This window comes from Aythya ferina (assembly GCF_964211825.1).
Source record: "Aythya ferina genome assembly, chromosome: 3".
NCBI lineage: Eukaryota > Metazoa > Chordata > Aves > Anseriformes > Anatidae > Aythya > Aythya ferina.
This window is the reverse complement of record NC_140298.1, coordinates 47497417-47519775: the sequence shown is the minus strand read 5'-3', so window position 1 is coordinate 47519775 and position 22359 is coordinate 47497417. Positions and strand designations below refer to the sequence as shown.

The window sequence follows — 22359 nt, the reverse complement described above, 5'->3', positions numbered from 1 at the left end:
AATTAGTTGATACCTGACTACTAAGTACTACTGAGGTCGAGGCAAAAACAGCAAGAAACATAGCACAGACTGTGGTTCATAAATAATTTTTGTCTACTATACTTTGAAGAGAAATAAATATCCCAAGTAGTGCAACATCAGAATAATAGTGTAGTTACCTTGAAAAATACATATTTCTTTAGAACAATTAGGTAGATGTAATGTTTAGATATATTAGAGATAAGACAAAATCTTGGTCTACTGGATCAAGATACTTAGCAACATCATTCTGGTGTTTTCCAGTATAGCAGAATGAGAAAACAATCTAAAAAAAAGTGTCTTTCCTTTGTTTTTCCAGCCTTCAGAGATTACATCACACTTTCAGTGCTGTTACGTTTCAATAACAGAAGAACATTAGGCCACTAGGTACTTATGTTTAGGCAGGAGCACAACAGGATTCTGGAAACACAAAAAAGGGATCCTTATGAGAGTGTATTCTTAGGCCTTTATCAACAAAAAACAACTTCCCATCAAACATCATTCCAATTTGTTCCTCCCTGTACTTCTTTTCCCCTTAGTGAAGTCCAGTTTTGAAACTGGGAAGCATAAGATGTCTATAACAACCTTAACTTGATGGTATATGAAGAGGATGTTGAAACATAATAGTTTACTTAGGCATAACAGTGTATTCAGGCAGAGAGGAACAAACATACCCCATGGGGTTGATCATGCTGGAATACCAGTACTTTCACAAAACTTGAAGATCTGAAAATTTTCTTTAAGGCTGGTGGCTTAATCAATGTCAACATCAATACTCAGTTTGACTAACATTTTAATTTGGAAATGTTATTTTTTCCAGCTTTTCAGTACTGAGCAATTGTTTTCACCTCTGAACCTGTCTGTAAACTGAATAGGAATTGTCAGAATACATAAAGACATTCGGGCCCTAGACACACAAGTTCTTCACACAAGTTAGGGGGCTGGGTCGGTTAGTGGATGGAGCGGGAGTGCAGGTGGTGTTTTCGTCCATCCCTATGGTGGCAGGGAGGAGTTCAGAGAGGACACGGAAAGCCCACCTGTTAAACACGTGGCTCCGGGGCTGGTGCCAACGCAGAAATCTTGGGTTTTTTGATCATGGGGCACTTTACTCAGCACCTGGCCTGATGGCCGCAGACGGGTCCCTATCTTTTAGGGGAAAAAGGATCCTGGGCCAGGAACTGGCAGGGCTCATTGAGAGGGCTTTAAACTAGGTAGGAAGGGGGATGGGGCTGAGGCTAGGATTGTTGGGACTGTGCCAGGGGGAACAATGGCAAGGCCGGAGGATAAGGCAATGGCCCAGCTGAAGTGCATCTACACCAATGCACGCAGCATGGGTAACAAACAGGAGGAGCTGGAAGCCATCGTGCGGCAGGCAGGCTACGACTTGGTTGCCATCACGGAGACGTGGTGGGACCAGTCTCATGACTGGAGTGCTGCAATGCCTGGCTATAAGCTCTATAGAAGGGACAGGCAGCATAGAAGGGGTGGTGGTGTGGCTCTCTATATTAGAGAGTCTTTCGAGGTTGTAGAACTCGAGGTTGGGAATGACAAGGTCGAGTCCCTTTGGGTTAGGATCGGCAGGGACAACAAGGCTAGTGTCCTGGTCGGGGTCTGCTATAGACCGCCGAACCAGGATGAGGAGACGGATGAGGAATTCTACAGGCAGCTGACAGAGGTTGCAAAATCATCAGCTCTTGTACTCGTGGGGGACTTCAACTTCCCTGACATATCCTGGAAGCACAACACAGCCCTGAGAAAGCAGTCTAGGAGGTTTCTGGAGAGCGTGGAAGATAGCTTCCTGACGCAGCTGGTTAGTGAACCTACCAGGGGAGGTGCCCCGCTAGACCTTCTCTTCACAAACAGAGAAGGACTGGTGGAGGACGTGATCGTCGGGAGCTGTCTAGGGCAGAGTGACCACGCAATGGTGGAGTTCACTATTCTTGGCGAGGCCAGGAAGGGGACCAGTAAAACCGCTGTATTGGACTTTCGGAGGGCTGACTTTGAGCTGCTCAGGACACTGGTTGGTGGAGTCCCTTGGGAGGCGGTTCTGAAGGGCAGAGGGGTCCAGGAAGGCTGGGCGCTCTTCAAGAGGGAAGTCTTAATGGCGCAGGAACGGTCTGTTCCCACGTGCCCAAAGACGAGCTGGCGGGGAAGAAGACCAGCCTGGCTCAACAGAGAATTGTGGCTTGATCTTAGGAGGAAAAAGAGGGTTTATAAGCTTTGGAAAAGTGGGCAGGCCACTAAGGAGGACTTTAAAGAAGTAGCGAGGCTGTGCAGGGACAAAATTAGGAAGGCCAAAGCTCATCTGGAGCTCAATCTGGCTACTGCCGTTAAAGATAACAAAAAACGTTTCTATAAATACATCAACACAAAAAGGAGGACTAAGGAGAATCTCCATCCTTTACTGGATGCGGGGGGAAACTTAGTTACAAGAGATGAGGAAAAGGCGGAGGTGCTCAATGCCTTCTTTGCCTCAGTCTTTAGCGGCAATACCGGATGTTCTCTGGATACTCAGTACCCTGAGCTGGTGGAAGGGGATGGGGAGCAGGATGTGGCCCTCATTATCCATGAAGAACTGGTTGGTGACCTACTACGGCACTTAGATGTGCACAAGTCGATGGGGCCAGATGGGATCCACCCAAGGGTACTGAGGGAACTGGCAGAGGAGCTGGCCAAGCCGCTGTCCATCATTTATCAACAGTCCTGGCTATCGGGGGAGGTCCCAATCGACTGGCGGCTAGCAAACGTGACGCCCATCTACAAGAAGGGCCGGAGGGCAGACCCAGGAAACTACAGGCCTGTCAGTTTGACCTCAGTGCCAGGAAAGCTCATGGAGCAGATCCTCCTGAGAGTCATCATGCAGCACTTGAAGGGGAAGCAGGCGATCAGGCCCAGTCAGCATGGCTTTATGAAAGGCAGGTCATGCCTGACGAACCTGATCTCCTTCTATGACAGAGTGACGCGCTGGGTGGATGAGGGAAAGGCTGTGGATGTGGTCTACCTTGACTTCAGCAAGGCTTTTGACACCGTCTCCCACAGCATTCTCCTCAAGAAACTGGCTGCTCTTGGCTTGGACTGGCGCACGCTTCGTTGGGTTAGAAACTGGCTGGATAGCCGGGCCCAAAGAGTCGTGGTGAATGGAGCCAAGTCCAGTTGGAGGCCAGTCACTAGTGGCGTCCCCCAGGGCTCGGTGCTGGGGCCGGTCCTCTTTAATATCTTCATCGATGATCTGGACGAGGGCATCGAGTGCACCCTCAGTAAGTTCGCAGATGACACCAAGTTAGGTGCATGTGTCGATCTGCTTGAGGGTAGGAAAGCTCTGCAGGAGGATCTGGATAGGCTGGACCGATGGGCTGAGGTCAACTGCATGAAGTTTAACAAGGCCAAGTGCCGGGTCCTGCACCTGGGGCGCAATAACCCCAAGCAGAGCTACAGGCTGGGAGAGGAATGGTTGGAAAGCTGCCAGGCAGAGAAGGACCTGGGAGTGATGGTGGACAGTCGGCTGAATATGAGCCAGCAGTGTGCTCAGGTGGCCAAGAAGGCCAACGGCATCCTGGCTTGTATTAGGAACAGCGTGACCAGCAGGGCTAGGGAGGTGATCGTCCCCCTGTACTCAGCTCTGGTGAGGCCGCACCTCGAGTACTGTGTTCAGTTTTGGGCCCCTCGCTACAAGAAGGACATGGAGGTGCTTGAGCGGGTGCAGAGAAGGGCGACGAAGCTGGTGAGGGGCCTGGAGAACAAGTCCTACGAGGAGCGGCTGAGGGAGCTGGGCTTGTTCAGCCTGGAGAAGAGGAGGCTCAGGGGTGACCTTATCGCTCTTTTTAGGTACCTCAAGGGAGGCTGTAGCGAGGTGGGGGTTGGCCTGTTCTCCCACGTGCCTGGTGACAGGACGAGGGGGAATGGGCTTAAGTTGAGCCAGGGGAGTTTTAGGTTAGATGTTAGGAAGAACTTCTTTACTGAAAGGGTTGTGAGGCATTGGAACAGGCTGCCCAGGGAAGTGGTGGAGTCACCATCCCTGGAAGTCTTCAAAAGACGTTTAGATGTAGAGCTTAGGGATATGGTTTAGTGGAGGGCTGTTAGCGTTAGGTTGGAGGTTGGACTCGATGACCTTGAGGTCTCTTCCAACCTAGAAAATTCTGTGATTCTGTGATTCTGTGATTATTCCATCTTTTCCTTCTTTCAAAATGTTTATCTTCTGTAAAGCAGGAAAAGTATTTGTGATGATGATGGAACTTACTCTAAGGAAATCTTTTCTTTAGTTAACCAGTGAAAATTTCAGAAGTGTTCAAAAGCCATCTAATATTTTTACATACGTTGGCTGTTCTGCTAATAGGTTGAGGTTTTCGGAAAGAAAAAAAAAAAAAAAAAAAAAACATAATACAAGTTCCCACATTAATTCAGTAGCCATCTCATACTTATTATAAAGTCAGTGGGCTGAATTTCAGGATGGGACTGCTGTACAATTTTTGATTATAGGCAGTAGAGTAAATCGTTACTTGCAGCATTATATGTAGTCTGATTGCCTATTGGCATTAGTGGCAGAGGTCAGAAGCTTGTCTTCTTGGTCAGAGAACACAGCAATTGAAGCTGCCTGAAAAAGAGTGCCATGGGTAAGAGTAAAAATAGTGGGGTACTGTTTGTATGACCAGGTGCAAGAACAGAAGCATTCCACACTTAAGAAAAAAAAAAAAAAAAAAAAAAAAGATAAGATAGAATAGAAAAAGCACACAAAGAACAAAAGCATTCCTTCTGCTAAATACTAAAGTATAGTCATTGGGACACACAAGAGGTTATTCCAGCTCCCTCGTTGACTAAATTGTATGTTCTTCCTACAGATAGTTCCTAAAAAAGTGAACTATTATTTGTTTTCCGATGTACAGACACTGCATCCGTTGTTTATGGCTGTAATCATAAGATGCATAGTTTAAAATGTGGGACTAAGGGATAGGCTGCATTTCTCTTTCTGGTTTGTCAGACACAATAAACCACATTCCTTATTTATTAAAGCTTCTTTATGATTTACTAACCAAATTTCTGCCTTTAAACTAATTTCATGTACATTGTCTCTATTACCCCATTCTGTTTCAAAAACATATTTTTTTCATGCCTTTTATAGGTAGGCCCACCACTTTTTCCTTTTTTTTCTGGACTTACTGAAACAAGTTTGTGGAGATGGAGAATCTCTGAGTTCTGAGGGTCTGTTTTGTTAAAACACTTTGTCAAGCTTTGTACAGGTGAAGACATCTGCAGCTTTATAAAGCCCATGGCTGTCACAGCATCACAAACCATTAGCTCCAGCTTACCGACTCTGCTAGACTACCCACTACTTGCTAGCTCAAGCACACATACAAAAATTCAAGATATGAATGGAAACATATATGCTTATTTGGCTTGTATTCTGGCAAGTTGTTCCCCTGCCCCTTTTTCCTGAAAATGTATTGCTGTGCAAACAGTTGAAGGCTTACCTTCAAATGAATAATTCTAACTTGTTTGGCAAAGGTCAGATAGGTGAAATAACTCACGTTCTCCTCTCCTGATATTTTGTTTAATGGCCATCTACATCAATCCCTATCAGTTTCAATGCAGAAGCAGAATGAAACAATGTGTACAGTTTCTGATTATCAGATAAAGCTCTGCTTCAGTTTCTTTAGGTGTATTCATAAATGTTAGAGCATTTTATTGCATGGTTGAAGATTACATTCTGACTTCATTAGTGCCTTGGGAAAAAAAAAAAAAAAAGTTCTATGGCAGCAATCCTCATTTTTGCTAACTCCATTTTTGTCAGGTTACTGTTTGCTACAGTAGGGGAAATTGTTGCTTTTTGTAATAGTGTACAAAAGCTCTTATCAAATTTTTTGGAAAATTGTTACCTAAGCAATTATTTGTGGGTTGTCAGAAAAGTGACTGTATGGCAGAACTCTCCTTAACAACTGATTAAGTAGGTATTTGCCAATAGGTTTAACAGTAGGCCTATATGTTTGTGCTCATTTGAAAGAAAAAGAACTATAGATGCATTGTATTTATTTTTAAAAATCCAGCTATCTTTGGACATTGTTGTTTACAGTTACTTCTATAACTTAAGAGCTTTCACATAATGACATCAAAAGAACAGGTAACTAATGCTGTGCTACTGCAGCTAGGAACATAATGTTATACTTGTTTTCCATAAACCCAGATTTTAGCCATAATAGTTCATAGAGATGAGACCAGAACTCGCTCATCCTTTCAAGTAGCTCTTCTTAGGTACACTGAAGAGGAAAAGCTTTAAAGAGTGTGTCTGATCTCTGAGGTTAAATCAATTGGCCTTGCCATAGACAGTCTCAGAGGCTGCTTTCTATTAAGAAAATATGTTGTATGGTAACTGGGGTCTCTTGCGGAATTCCTCACATTTAAAAACTAGGCATCACTGTTCATTACCATACTAAAAGATTATTTTGCTGTTTCAGTAGACCTTATAATAGTTTTATAACTAGAAGGGCTAAAAAAAAAAAAAAATGTTAAAACTAGGAAAACATCCCAAGCTTCAAAGTGGAGTTTTGTTATTGATTTAAATGGGGACAAGAAGCAGTCTGAACAGTCTCAGTCTACTGCACAGAATACAGATAGAGTGCAGAAGACACAGAATAGTACAGTGGACTGTGGGGGAGAATAATAGTGAGGGCAAGAACACAGCAAAAAAGTCTCATTAAAACTTTTTGTGACATTCTGCTCAACAGTGAGGTTTGTTTTTTAAAACCCTGGACTGACTAAATTTGAAGACAGTCTCTATGTAAGTAAAGCCACAGTTTTCAATTATTTCTCATGTGAATGTCCTATCTATGATATCATTACAGCTAATTGACGCTCAGTTGCATTGTGAGCTTCAATATAAAAAGGTATTAACCTTGAACTACAGATGGCAAGACCACAAGCTGAACTGTGTTCATGTATCAAATGTTTGTGAATTCATGCATGCTTTCATAACAGCACCTCAGTGTCTGGTACCAAAGAACTGCATTGCATGTGTATTATGCAAGATCCACTGATATGAACCTGGGCTCAGCAGAAACTGCCATTCACCAGTGTAGATTTCTCAAGCCAAAAAAGTAAGAACAAGATGCAGTTCTTATTTTTGTGAAATTAAGTTCTAAAAACTGAACCATATACAGTTCTTGCAGGAAAAAACATGGAATTTCAATAAAGTAACATGCTATGTCTTGCCAGTATAAATGCTCATCCTTTTAGTTTTTCTTTTTCTTTGTCCTCTTAATCTTTGACTTTTTCTGTCTTTCTCTAAGATAGAAAGTCACTGTTTGTGGCTTGCTAATGATTATCTTCATATCTTATAGGCACTAATAACTTACCAGAAGTCTGTGGCTCATACTAAGCAAACAATCTTTACTTTAAGCCAGATCATTTTACAATAGACAGAATAAAGAGGTGAAAAGCATCTTGAAAAATTCAGTAGTATTAAACATGCTAATGGGGGCAATGTTTTTAATAGCATAGGTATTCCATTGCTTTAGAACAAGCCTGGACTACCTGAAATGAAATTATTTGCACAGAAACAAATTCAGGATTTGTCACGATAATTTAGAAAAAAATAAATATACCATGGAAGAAATATTGGTAATTAACATCTAGATTGTTCAATTTTAAGAACTACAAAATACCATTCCATCTGATAATAATGAACCAATGATGGGCCTGTACTGAGTACATACCATCACTATAAAGAAAACATTACTTCAGCTACATTAAACACTTTATTGCTCAAAGCATCAGGGTTTTCCATATATATGACCTCATCTTTAAACTTCCTGTGATCTTAGTACTTAAGACAATTGCTACATCTCCAAAAATGTTTTTGATGCTTATATTAGAGAAATATACTCTCAGTTTTAATTCCACTTAAAATGGATTTTCTGCCTGTAAATTAACACTGTTACTACAGATATCATGTTATTGGTAAGAGGATTTCTTGTTTGTAAATTCATTCTTTCACAGCACCTAAGAAGGCACATGTTACTGCTACTGTAGATACAAATGGAAAATTTTTAATTCATTTGGACCATCAATATTAAGGCTTTAGGAGACATTTATAACATACACATTGCTATAAATAAGTATTACTTCCCATTTTCAATGCCAGCTTTTTTTCCTACTTCACTTTTTTTCTTACAGTATGAGTGAAATAATGGTGTGAGAACATATATTAGCTTTTAAGCTTCCATACATCTCTCCTTATGTTAGCCCTGATATCTAACAGGCAGGGTAAAAATTGTCAATTTTTGTGGCTGCCAAGCAACATTTGGGCTCTGAAACTGGGACTTCATTGGGCAAGCGTAGGTGCAAGTTTGTGTAGTTAAATAACTACAGTTGTAACTACACACCTGTCTCAGCCTGAATCCCAGATGGGTTTCATTCATGGAAATAAATCAGGATTTAAATGTCATTTGAAAAACACAGCAGTCAATTTTATAGGTGTTTTTATATCATGATTTAACACTGATTGTGCGTTGTTTTCTTCACTATATAAAACAGTCAATAAAGGCTTCTAAAACACAGTCATCAGGGAATCCATTCAGTTCCCTGAATGAAATCCATTCAGTGAAATGATTTGCACCATATCGAAAAAAAGGGAATCAAATGGTGTAAGACTAAAATCCTACAATTGTATTTATAAAGTGAACGAATGGGTAAAACTACATCACAGGTAGCTTGAATATTTTCATTTAGAAATAGATTTGAATTTTAAGTGTAACATGCATCCTACATAATAGTTAGACATGGTATGCATGTATCAAAATGCATGGCAAGTGTCCTGATTTCCAGTAGCTGACAGGCTTATTGCATCTATTACACAAACCAGTAAGCTATTTCTGCGCAACCTTGTTGAGGGAGCAGTACAGCCAAGTAAGCATCTTGCAGGAGGCCATCTCTGTGGAAGACTGAGACAGAGTCTTAGCCAAAATGGTGTACCCATTCTCTCTACAAGATGGCATCTCTGCTTTAGGGTACTAAGTCATTACTGCCATATACATGTATACGAAGTACTAGGAAGAGGCAGGTGTTATTGACAAAGCAACAAGCCTAAGCATAAATGCAGAAGATTTATATTTACATAAATATTCTTAACCAGTAGAACTATGCTACTATTACCAAAAAAAAAAAAAGTTGATTTTATTTCTGCTTTTATGAAGAGAGCCATTTTTGCCATTCAATCAGTAGGTACTCTGAAGCAAGGTATGAAATAAATTTTGACTGCTAATGCTTAGTTCTTCTGTATAAAATCAGCTGTTGCTTTAATTTTCAAGCCTTCCCAATAACAAATGTCCAAATCCTAAGACAGCTTCAAGTCTGTCTGCTCTGTGAATTCTTGACATACTTATAGTCTCTTAACATTCACTACTATCACACAGTGCTGGTCCAACAATGTTAACGATGAAAGGAATGCTTGCATATGCTGGCTCTTGGCATTCCTGCTGCTATGTTGTCTCAGTCTCCCAAGACCAAAGCCAGAGGAGATACATGACAAAAGTTCTTGTAACCTCTCTGCACTAAGCTTCCCACCACTATGTGACATTGACAGAGCAACAGTAGCAGATCTTATGAAGGAGCTAAGTAGTCAAGGCTCAAATGCTCTCATCATGGAATTCAAACCTTGCTGAGTGTTTTAAAGTAAGTGGAACTGGGGTTTGACAAACACTTAACTGTCCAGGTATTCTGCAAGTGGATACTTCCTAGTTTGTTTGTTTTTTTTTTTTGTTTGTTTGTTTTGTATTTATTTTACACTACTGAATACTGCTTTTACTAGTAATTAAAAGCCTCAAACATTTCAGTTTTCACACACACACCCACAAAAAAAAAGTAGGTGTCAGGAGATGCTCTGAGCAATTATCTTTTATTCCAGAATTCAGTGAGAACACTATATTTCAAGTCATGCTACAGCTGACATTGCTGCTTAGAATAAGAGCTATAAGGCTCCAGCCTATTTGCACACTTCCCTGGAGTGCCAGCTTCTCCACCCTTCCCACCTGCAGCCTAGAAGGCTCTGCCAGTGATACTTAGAGATTTTAGACCTTCATCTCTGCCAAGGAGCAGCAAGAGCAATGCAGCTCCACAAGTGGGACAAGCCAGCAGCCAAGCAGCAACCCAGCACAGACCTGTAATTCTTACCAGTGGAGCTCAGCCTCACAAGGATCTAAACATAGCAGGCAGAACTGCCAACAAGGTCTCTTAGCAGCAGCAAGCCAAGCTTGGGGGCTACCCAACAACAAGGCTCCATACAGCACAACAGCATAGCCCCATCCTGAGCTTAAATGGGCCCCCATGCCCCTGGGCAGAGGTGTGGGTGGAGGTCCCAGGTGAGGATGTTCAGGACAGTTATAACCTATTAGCACACCTACAGCCGTGGCAATCTCAATCCTTGCTGAGGTGACTTGCATATATCATAAAACAGAGAATGTGAAGAATAATATACTTTTAAAAATCCTATTGTCTTTACTGTTGGTACATTAGTATTTGTTACTACTGACAGGTGCTTCCAGTTGCCTTCATTAGCCTAATGTAATTTAAAATGGAAATTCTAGCAGTCTTACTTCTTTTGCGATGGCAGTTGGGCAATTAAGGAAAGCTGGTAGGCTACGTAATAGGTACAGTCTGTTGCCATTTATTTCTTCTACTTTAATATCTATTTGTTCACTGTACCATTTTATGATATCACATAAACTATACAGCTTAAATAAAAAGGGCATGTACTCACCTTGTTTCCATATAAATGGCAGTAAGAAATAGCTAGTGTAGATAGGCACAAAATTTGAAAACCTGTGCAGCAACCTGGTCCATATGTGATTCTATTTTGATATACGTGACGTCCCATATATAAACCCTGTATTAAAATTGTCTGTAGCTTTTCCTTAGTATTTCCTGTTTTTCCCACTTCCCTCATTATTTTTTTCCCTGATTTTTCTTAGTATTTCAAAATGCTGTAGGCATTCATAGGGTGGAAGCATCACCTCTGACTTTATTTCCACGTTTTGTTTCCACTGACTTTGTCATATGCTAATCTATAGATTAATTAAATCAGAAACAATGATCGTGGCTGTCTAGTATGACTTGTGTAGTAATTTATTTTTTCACCTTGACTATAAGAATTTTCTCTATCACATTTTCTGTGCAAAAAGGAGCTTCATAATTTCAAATTTATTTTTTGTGCAATGCAAAAAGGCCATTTTCAGACTTGAAGAATCAGCAAGTGGAATTCTTAAAAGATCCCTTAAGAGATCACAAGATCCATGAGAAGTATAAAACAAGCAGGACTCCCTTCTCAAGATACTCCCAAAGTTGTCATGACTTTTCCTTCAAAACAACAAACAAAACGCCGTGGGGAGTATAGAAATAAAAATTAAAACATTCCAGATAGAGTAGCAAAAATGTAAGTCAATTTGAGAAAATTTGAGACACCTAAATTTTGTTATAAACTTATATGAATCCATCCTTTGGACAGCCAAGCACTGGAGCAAATTGCCCAAAGAGACTGTGCAGTCTACTTTCTCGGAGGTTTTCAAGACCCAACTGGATAAAGACCTGAGCAGTCTGGTCTAATCTCACAGCTGGCCCTCATCAGGAAGGGGGACAAGAAACCTCAAGTCCCTTCCAACTTTAATCCCTCTGTGATTCTATATTCTATGTTTTTTGTGATACAGAGAATTTTATTTGTATCAGAAACAAAGCCCACTGTAACATATTTCATACCAAATGTAATTCTGGATTTCATGTAGATATGCACCCCACAACATTTTTACTTTGGAATAAAACAGCAAGTAGAATTGACAATTGCCTAATGCAGCTAGGTGTAAAAAATCAGACCGTGGCTTTTACTGAAGGGGAATGTCAAAGCTCTGCATTCCATATGGATGTCACCAAAAGGAATTGTGATTTCATCAGCACAGCTGCTAGCTTTGTAATGACATATGGGAGTAACTTTTTTTTTTTTTGATGAATGTTCTTACAACAATTTTTCCTTTGCCTCCTGCATTTTTTCCTGACATCATGGCTTTAAATATGAGCACAATTTAAAAGGCAGTAGGAATTTCCGACAAACTGTTTTAACTTGTGTTAGCAACCTAACTTTTCTCTAGAACTATCATTGTCTTGAATCTACTGTTTACTGAAAATCCAGATATAACTTGAATTTATTCTGTAGTTATGAGATTGATTTTTTTAGTCTAAAATCTGTTTTGTCATGTACAGCTGAATGTGAATTTGAACTTGTATACATACAGTGAAAGATTTTCTGGATTCCTGTAGAAAGGAACTGTCCTGTAGAAATTTCTTCCTTATCCTGATGAGGGAAAAAATAAAATTATTTTAAAATTGAGGCAAGAAGCTACTGAATGTTATTTCATATAAAATATTAGTATGCCAAATAAATAAATATGATAACAAAGACATTAACACAATATAATAAAATCTTATATGCTATGCTATATTTAATGTTATGTTGCACTGTGTAGGTGCTTCCTGTAAAGCTCTACAGAGATAAATATGTACAAAGGCAAAAGACTTCTCTACAATAATATTCCTTATTGTGCCATGAATCTCAAATTTTTGAGGAACAAATCCAATATTTCCAAAATTACTTTTAAACTTATGGGAAGGTATTGTTTTATTCTTATTTCATTGATAAAGTTAATTTCAAAGCACTTGAATTAACATATTTTAGTGTTTTGTGCTGCAAGAGGATGAGAAAAGAGAGAAATGTTACCTTTCTAGTTTAAAGAGGTATATTTTTTCATGAGAGGATTTAAAGTATATACCAACAATCAATATTAGTTGATGTAAGATTCTTTTTGTGTTTTTGTTTGTTGATTGAGGAGAAAAAAAAATAAGAAGGGAACGCTCGTTTTTGTGCTGTTAATAGAAACATGAGTCTTACCTAATCCATACACAAGCACTTTGCAAGTTAATTTACTTGATAAGGCAGTGGGATAAATATTGTATAAATTCTTCTGATATCCTTCACTTATAAAAATAGTCTTGGTGAATTTAATGCAAGTAGTAAATAATTAAATATGAAGCCTTTAATAAAGTAATTCATAAGGAGATTAGATTTCTGTTAGATTCTAGCAAATAAATTTCTGTAACTTTAAATGATATTAATGTATTTTAAAGCAGTAGAAAAATATTTTTTCATGGAAAAGTGACAGATCAGCCGTAGACACTATTAATATACATAAGACTGCTACAAGCTTGTAAAATACAAATCTTTCTGTAAAGAGTTAAACAAATAATTATACCTTTATACGTTACATTCCATTTGTATGTAGTTTTGGCAGATGAGTGGTGTGCAAGGATGTGTTTGTGTTTTGCTGAGAAAGATCTACTCTAAATCTTGATAAATTATGAAAGCTCCATCCATTCAGTTATCTTCCATAATGGAAGGTAAACCAGCAAAATATCTCATAACTTCTCTAATAAGACATAATATCCCCAGTATTTTTTATTTCTTTTTACATGCTGTATTCATGTGTCATTAACCAAACCTATCACAGCTTTGTTGACTCTTTCATGACCAAACCATCCCTGGAAGTCTTTAAAAGACGTTTAGATGTAGAGCTTAGGGATATGGTTTAGTGGGGACTGTTAGTGTTAGGTCAGAGGTTGGACTCGATGATCTTGAGGTCTCTTCCAACCTAGAAATTCTGTGATTCTGTGAAAAGGCAAAACAACTTAATGTTTGCAGTCAGAGTGGAAACAGTGAGGCACTGCATTTTCAAAGTCACCATGAGATGGTCTCTTAAAAGTATGAATGCTGAGATGTACAAAGAACAACATAGATACAAAGATGTAAGCTGACATAATAAACCGATAAAATATATACTATATCAATAAATTTACATTTTCAAATTCATATTTAGCTATGAAATAGAAAAACTGAGTTCTAACTTTTGAGGGGGTGTGGGCATGCAAGAAAGTAGTGCAGTGTTAAGTATAAAACACTTGAAAAATGACTATGTATATTATAAACTTATGCAAAGTGTGTTTCTATGGAATATCACAATGGACGTTAAACAAGTTTCAATTACAAAAACAAAAAACAAAAAAAAAGCTCATTAAAAGAAGTGGAAATCTTACTTCAGAAGAGGAATAAAATGTTAGTCAAAATTCTGCTCAAATATTCAGTCCATATCAGAGAAGTGGTTAATTTCATTCCTTTCCTGGGACATTCCTCCTTAACTCTTGGCAACCTTAACACTTGCACTACTTTCATCAGTCACTAAGAAAATAAGAAGTCTAGTGTTTTTTTCCTTTGCCCCCTAATTCCCTTAAAATGCAGAGAGGAACCATAATTTATCCATGTAAAATAGCTCTTCTTTATTATCTATTGCATGTGGATTATTCTTTTTTTTGTTGTTGTTGTTGCCCCCCCTCCCCTTTTTTTCTGACTGGATCAGAACAATTCTTCTAAAGGGCTCAGTACTCTGTATTTGAAACAAATACATTCTGAACAGTTCAGCACATCTTGCATCACACCCAAAATTAATTAATTTTGAGCACTTTAGCTAAGCAGTAGCCTTCATTGACTCACTGAAGAGCTGTGTAGTTTGCCTTTGCTATCTCTAGTAACTGCAGTCCATTTATTTAAATTGGTTGTTCTGAATGACATTGCTCTAACTTCTCTTCACCACTGTCAAAAGAGACTTGTAAGCTCACCTTTCTCAGTAGCAGTTTCTTCATCGTTTCTGTACAGAACCATCTTTATCCCCAGTTGAAATCTGTGAGAGCATTATGTGACAAGGACTCAAAGCTGGCCTCTGGGGAACTGGAATTGAGGTTGAAGGTCTCACATTAAAAAAAGTCATTTATTTCTGGTTTAGTTTTGCTCTTAGGCATTATTCACAGCTTTGCTCTATCTTCACACAAAAGGAGCAGTGGCCCCACTAAAAGAAGAAAATCTGAAGCTGTTGAATGTGCTTAGGGTTAGCAAATATTAACTCAGGCTTTCAGGAGCCAATCCACAGTCTGTCTCTAAAGCAAGAGAGTCTCTGCCTTTCACTGCCATCTCCTTATTGTTTCCATACTATTTTAATTTCCTTCTTACCAGACACTGATTATTCCTAATAATACTTTTTTGTGGCATATGTATTTTTATGTCACTGGAGAAAACACAACTTTTTCCTCAGTTGATTATTGTTGTGATAAATTATTTTCTTTTTGGTACTCAGAGAAATAAAATATGCATGTTTACAACAAAATGCAGAACATTATTTGTTTCAATACTTCATAGTTCTGGGCTAGGCATGAAGATTCAGTGTACATTTTAACATATTCTCTTTACTGACTGCAAAAATGTTCCAAAACAGGTTTGCAAAAATCACCTCTCAAGCTTTGATTGATCTCACAAAATGTCTTATTACATGCTTTTGATTATGGGAATGTCAGTGTATTGGCTTTATCATTTTACATTAGAGTTGTTGTTTTTTTAACCTCAGTATTTTCCCATGTTAGTGTCAGATTTTGTTCTGCTCATGTAACATAAAACTGAATTTATTTAAGTGAGGCTTATTTGGCATGTAAGTAGAACATTGTGTATTCTTCATTGACAAAAGTGTTTTGATAAGAAGAGTAAATTTATACCTAAAGAAGGAGTGCTTAATACCTACTGATTTTCAAAGGGAATTGTTTCCACTCATTCTGAAGTAAATTTGACCCAAGGAATTTAAGCTGTCAAGATAGCCAACAGTTAAAGTGAACATAGCTTATATACTGTGACATTTTTGTCATTATTTTTCACTTTATTTTTATAGTTATATGAAAAACAAATGTACTAGACACACCAAATAAATAAATATAAAATTCTGCCATTTGTTATAGTCCCCTGTTTCATAATGAAAAAGAAAAGAAAAAAGCTTGTGTTCGTTCAGTTGAACAAAAGATAATTAAATATTTTAAAAGAGCATATTCAGCAATTTAGTAACACTGATTCAGACTAAAATAGCCTTCTTATATTTATCTCAATAGAAATGTCTATCTTCACATAATCTCAGCATAATGTTATCAGCCTCTTTCTTTATAAGCTGAACAGAAATTGTTTGTGCAGATAGGAATGACAGGGTAACTCAGACACCTACAGATTAGTGTTTGCCAGTCATAGTCTCCACAATCAATACCAGCATCACAACAGCTGGCCCCAGAGTTGCACACTTTCTTCTGATGAATAATGGGAAGTGTCTTCACTGCGGGCACACTGAGGTGCCTTAGTCAGGACCAGGCAAACTGGGAGAGCATCACAATGCAGGGAGAAGCAGAGCAGTAATGTTGATTGCAAGATGAATATAGCTGAATCTCTGGGTGCTAACTTGGGGCTCTCTCAATTGGATTCCACTGACCAGTGTACACATAATTAGGTATTGGTTTTTTGTTTGTTTGGTTGGTTGTTTTGTTTGGTTTATTTGTTTGGTTTTTTGGTTGGTCTTGCCACTGCAGACATTGCAAATGACTTTCCATAAAATCCCTACCCTTACATGGTTACATATGGAGCTAACCTTGTATTCAAGCATATTTCACTGGGGACAGTTACAATATTTACTGTGCAAACTTGCACATTCATGTTCATGTGGATGTGGTTGCAGGGTCAGCACATGAATGTCTGTGCAATTTAAGCAAAAAAAAAAAAAAGTGTTTTACCAAATTAGCTCTGCAGTAGTGAAGGCTTCTGCTTTATAATATCTTAGTTTGTATTTCTGCATTTGAGTTCCTCAGGTGAAATTCTGCCATAAGAACAGAGCATCCTGTTTCTGGGGAGAAAAAAAAAAAAAAAAAAAAAAAAAAGTCATAATTTTAATCATAATTTCTTAAGGCTTTTTTTGTGTATCATATTTTGAAAAGTGGTCAACCTAGGCCTTGTTTATCCAGAAGGTTGCCCTTTCCATTGTCTTTGTCAGAAAATGATATTTTTTAAAAATCTAAAATATATCTTAATAGCAAAAAGAGATTTTCACAAATACCTTTCTCTTTTACTCCTTCAGTAAAGCAGACCTCTTAAATTACAGCTTCTGCTATTCTCAAAAGTTTCAGTATTATGGGATAACCTGGTTTTACAGTATCTTTTGTCAGAGCACCAAAAAAAGATTTGAAAAACATTAGCCTCAGTTTGAATTCTTCATCCCTGTCACTTGCAGTTTTAATATCACTGTAAAGTACTATAGTTCTCCTTTATCTGTTTCACAGAGTCATGCTTTCATTCTGTTTCTTCCTTCAGAAATCCTATAGCGTCCCATGTTTCTTCTTGTACAGAGGCAATGACTCTGTGCCGTACCCAGGAGTGATCAGGTCGGTTCCAGAAGGATTTTATGGGCTAGTTGTGTAGATTTTATCAATAGACTTGCAGTGTCACAGTAGCTAATGTCTAGCATAGATATGGGCTGCTTCCAAAATGGGAAGTCCTTTACCATTGCCTGCCCTCTGTCCCTGAAACCAGCTATCCATTCCAACAGCATTCCTAGTGCCAGCTCTTGAGGACATGAGGGAACTCAGATCAAAGCAAAGGCTGGGATTATAGCTAACAGCTCTTGGTTTAAGTTTCGTGTACTGAGGGAGAACTTCAGGATTTGTTCCTTGTGTGCATGATTTTTTTTTTCCACATATGAATAGATTATATTTCTGTAAAGATTCTTTATTATACAGTCTCGCAAGTCCTTTTTTTCAGTATAGGAAGAAATTGAAGTCATTTGACTTGGATAGCTATATTCATGAGAGGTACCTTTGTGGGCATTTTCTATACTAGATTAGAAGCTTCCTCTGCAGAGGGCAATAGTCCTTCTCTTCCCCAGATTAAAAAAATAAATAAATAAAATCTATAATTTTGAATGAAATTGGTTGAAAATATGTTATCCTAGTAATAAACTCCCATCTGAGCATATAATAGCTCATGAAAATGAGTTTTTAAAGAGTGTTTTCCAAAAAATTGTAAACAAGCTTAAGTTGAAGACATAGGATCCATTCACTTAAACAAAACAGCACTTTCGGGATAATGGCCATCAGATATGGTCTTTTTGGTGCAGTGAATAACTGTTCAGCTATGATTCCTGGCTTCTGATTTTCAGAGAGGAAATACTATTGTTCTGGAGAACAACTGAGTACATTTAAAATGCTGCTTTCAAAGATATGCTAAAATCCCAATGAGATTAGTGTTTAGTTTTACTAGGAATTTTTGTACAAATTGGCAAATAAATGGTGAATGCCTACACCCAACACAGCTACAGCATTACTTTAGTAATGACTTCAGTAGAAATACAAAAGATTCACTTTTGACTCAATAAATAAATCAAAAAATGGAAGAACAATTATTTGAGAATGAATTAGGTATTACTGGTTTGAGCAGTTTTACATGGTTTATTTCATTGTACAGTAGTACAAATGAAACAAAAGTAATGGAAGCTATGGACTTCTTCTAAGCATCCTTGCCAGACAGGGAGATGCAAGGAATTGATATCATTTCCAAACTGTTTTCTAACAGTTGCTGCTCATTACGTCATGAGAACTTGGCTGCGGTTCTCTTTTAGTCTGAGCCTGCATGTTTTGTAGAAAAGGAAGGTGATCTAACCTTACATGTTACCTGAAGGGTGTGCTGCTTTCAGTCTATTCTGCAATCTCTTCACTGGTAAGTTAGTAGCAGATCCAGGCAGATGACTTAAATACTGTATTCTGAGCTTCTCCTCCTCAAAAATAACTCAAAGGCAGTCTGTGTTAATTTGGAGATGATTCACTGACCGTTTATTGAGAATGGAAAGTTGCTTTCTATGTTGTGGGAAAGGGTGCCCTAGCTACTGAGCTAGTTTGAAAAAAGGAGGCATCACTTTCACCTGGCTGTTAACGCTGTACCAGAATGTTTCATCTGAATCTGTTCAGTAGATTCAGTACAAATATTTGTACTTGTTTTGTATGATCACGAAAATAGAGTTCTTAAGTCAAATGCACTGTCAAAACCAGAAACTAGCCTGCCTTCATCACCCTATTCAGCTAATGAAATTATTACAGTGTCAGGAACTGAAAGTTGCAGTTAGTATTTGAAGTCTAATTGGTAGCTTTTAAGTAGTTTTATTCTATTATTCATAATTAAGGAGTCCATTCAGCATCTATAGCTTTCCTAAGTCCAGTATTTAGCAACTATTTTGAAAATATTTTTATAGGTTTCCTTTATCTGTTCTAATGTCTCTTCCTATCTTTGATCTGTGCTTCTCATAAAGTTTCTTGGCATTGTCTCCTGCTGCTGAAGATACGCCCCTTCAGTGTGTACCATTGACTATTTTATGTTGCCATTTTTAAAGATTCATCACACTTAAATTAACATCTTGATATTTTACTGGAAGGAAGCCCATGTCTCAAAAAGCAAAAAACACAGCTGCATTGTTCAATTTGATTTCTTTTCATAGCTAAATACCATGTTCTACACAGCCCTGTAGAGTACATAGTTGATCAGATGCAGAGCTAGTTCTCTGGATATGTGATTCTGTATCTCCATTTCTGCCTCTGCATTTTGTTCTTTACATATTTAGGCTTTGAATGACTAACTCTGACACAAGTACAATAGACCTAAGCCAATAATCTTTTTTTACATTGGTAATCCTTAGTCATAAAGGTAGTCCCTTGTGACCAGTCACTCTGAAGACACCATTTATTCAATGCTGGGTGTTACATGACGTGAAATTCAGGACGTAAGATATTCATTTTCAATTAAGGTTCACAGTGCATATCAGGCCAAGTTACCCCAACCAGCACAGAGTGCAAATTTTGTTTTGCTGCACTGCCAGCAGCCACTGTACCATGACAGTAATAAAAAGGTGAAATTTCAGAGAAAGAGCAGTTGGCTTATCTGCTGTTATGCCTCTGCACACATCTTGGGACAGGCAGCAAAAACTGTAGCTGAGACTTAGTAAAACACTGGCCAATAGAAGCAGCTATGGAATTGCATATCTTTTGGTACTCTGTTCACAAACTGTCCCACATTAGTACTAATAATTTTTCAGCTCTAGTAGCACTCCTCAGACTTGATAACAGAAGGAAAGTTGTTGCAGTTTTACATGTTTTTATTTCTATCCAGGTGCCTTTCTGCAGTTAGCAACAGTGGGGAATAGTCTAAAACCCAGTAACGATGAAAACAAGCTGGAGTGACTGTGGACAATAAATAAATTTCCAATGTACTGTAGAGCACAAAAATTGCTAATTTAACTTGTGTAGACAAAACTTCTGAAAAGCTAGGAAAGTCGTGGTCCCTGATGTATGGATCTGGTGTAACTATTTGTGGGATGGCTCTGAAATTCAGGTTACCTGATTTTTATTTTTATTTTTATTTTTCCTGAACACAGGACATTTAAAGACAGCAATAACAAATCTTAAAAGCTGGAGGAACTGATATATGAAGAAAGTTTATGTGGATTCTTTTGAAAAGGCAGGACTTACAAATATTTGAATTCTATATGCATCAAGGAAAAATAAAAATGTAGATTGATACCAGGGGATTACAATCATGAGTAAAAGGATGAAATTTTAAAAAAGGATGCATTAGACTGAAATTAGGGAATACTCCCTGATGTTCTGATATTGCAATTTGCAGAAAAATCTCTTGGGGGAAGAGATATGAGTCACTTAGGACTTCTAAAACTAGATGCGATAAACTAAAATACAGAAAAGAACCATTTTCAAATCTCCTCAGTGGGGACATTTGAACAAATGAACAGCCCCTTCCTTGCTCCTATTATTATATTTTTTGTATGAAATTGCTTATTTAGGTACTAAAAGGGGAAGTTTTCCCATTCAACAACCCAATATGATCTTTAAATTATCTATTATTATAAATTGTATTAGCAGGGAACATAGCAGCAAGTATGTTTTAATATTTAAATGAGAATTTCTTTTTTTACTAGAAAATCCCCAGGAAGGGAGAATGTTTTTAAGCCTATGCCTGTGAATGGAGAGGAAAACATTTTTAGTAACACTTCATGCTGTGGTGGTCAGTCAAATCTCAAGAACCTGAGCATCATTGTACAGGATCCTAGAACATCATACCTCATTGTAAACATTTGTTCATTGTCTTTTTTAAAGGCAAATGGATTTTATATTTACTTTTCTTTTTAGCTCCAGATGATCAATAAGACGAAAAAAAATATTTTAAATGCCTGTAGAAGGTAGTGTTCACACATCTTTTATGTTATATTTTGATAGAATTTCTCTGTTGATTGATGGAGGACAAACCACATTTTTGGGGATGCATTAAACACAGGAGCGCCAGCCTGTAAAAGAGGTGATTCTTCCACTATATTTAGCATTGGTGTGGCATCACCTTAAATATTACATGATGTTCTAGTCTCCACATTATTTAAAGGTTGTTAAGGTCCTTGAAAGTATCCAGAGGAGGGCAACAAAGCTGGTAAAAGGGCTGGAGGGCATGTCTTATGAGGAGAGGCTGAGGAAACCTGGGTTGTCCAGTCTGAAGAAGAGATGGCTGAGAGGTGACCTTGTTGCTCTCTGCAACTTCCTGAGGAGGGGAAGGGCAAAGGAAAGCACCCGTCTCTTCTCACTGGTCACTGATGACAGGATGCATGGGAACAACACACAGCTGTGCCAGAGATACAGACTCGTTATAAGGAAAAATTAATTTTCCGTGAGGGTGTTCAAGCACTGCAACAGGCTTCCTGGTGAGGTGGTTTATGCCCCATGCCCATCAGTGTTCAAGACATGTTTGGACAGTGCACTTAATCATGAGCTTTAACTTTTGGTTAGCCCTAAAGTGGTCAGATTATCTTTGAAGGTCCCTTCCAACTGAACTATTCTGTTCTGTTCTGTTCTGTTCAGTTCTATGCTATGCTATGCTATGCTATGCTATGCAGCTAATTTCCATTAATACTGGAGGCTGGTAGTAGCAGTTAGTTTTTATACCATGATAGATTTTAATTGAACTTCATGCAGCTTATAACAAAACCACAGTTTTCATTTTGATCTTTAGAGAAGGTAGCTCTGTAATTTCTAAAGGCTGTCACTGTAATAGCAGTTAAGACAACTGATATTTGCTGAGGGTTCCTCCTCCCACAGTCTTTGGCTATATTTTTCAACCCAATAAAGACTGTGCAGTGAAACCTGAGGAGCGCTGATCCTGGGTATCTCCTGCTGACATCAGTAGGAGCTTAGCACCTATTGGCATCAAAGAGTTTTGCTACTGCAAAACTCTACCACTACTACCACTTTCCCAGTACCCTGAGCTGGTGGAAGGGGATGGGGAGCAGGATGTGGCCCTCATTATCCATGAAGAACTGGTTGGTGACCTATTACGGCACTTAGATGTGCACAAGTCGATGGGGC

The 22359-nt window shown here is 38.4% G+C and overlaps 1 protein-coding gene and 1 long non-coding RNA gene across 3 annotated transcripts in view; one reads left to right on the top strand and one right to left on the bottom strand.

The window, feature by feature from the left end:
* Positions 1–14965, bottom strand: part of LOC311434477 — a 51101-nt gene extending 36136 nt beyond the window's left edge. The window contains exons 1-2 of the long non-coding RNA XR_014691520.1: positions 14716–14965; positions 12283–12343 (exon numbers count right to left, since the gene is read on the bottom strand). This is a non-coding gene — a long non-coding RNA (uncharacterized lncRNA). The remainder of the gene's footprint in view (positions 1–12282; positions 12344–14715) is intronic.
* PACRG (parkin coregulated) overlaps positions 1–22359 on the top strand; it is a 221237-nt gene that overhangs the window by 158643 nt on the left and 40235 nt on the right. The window lies entirely within an intron of this gene.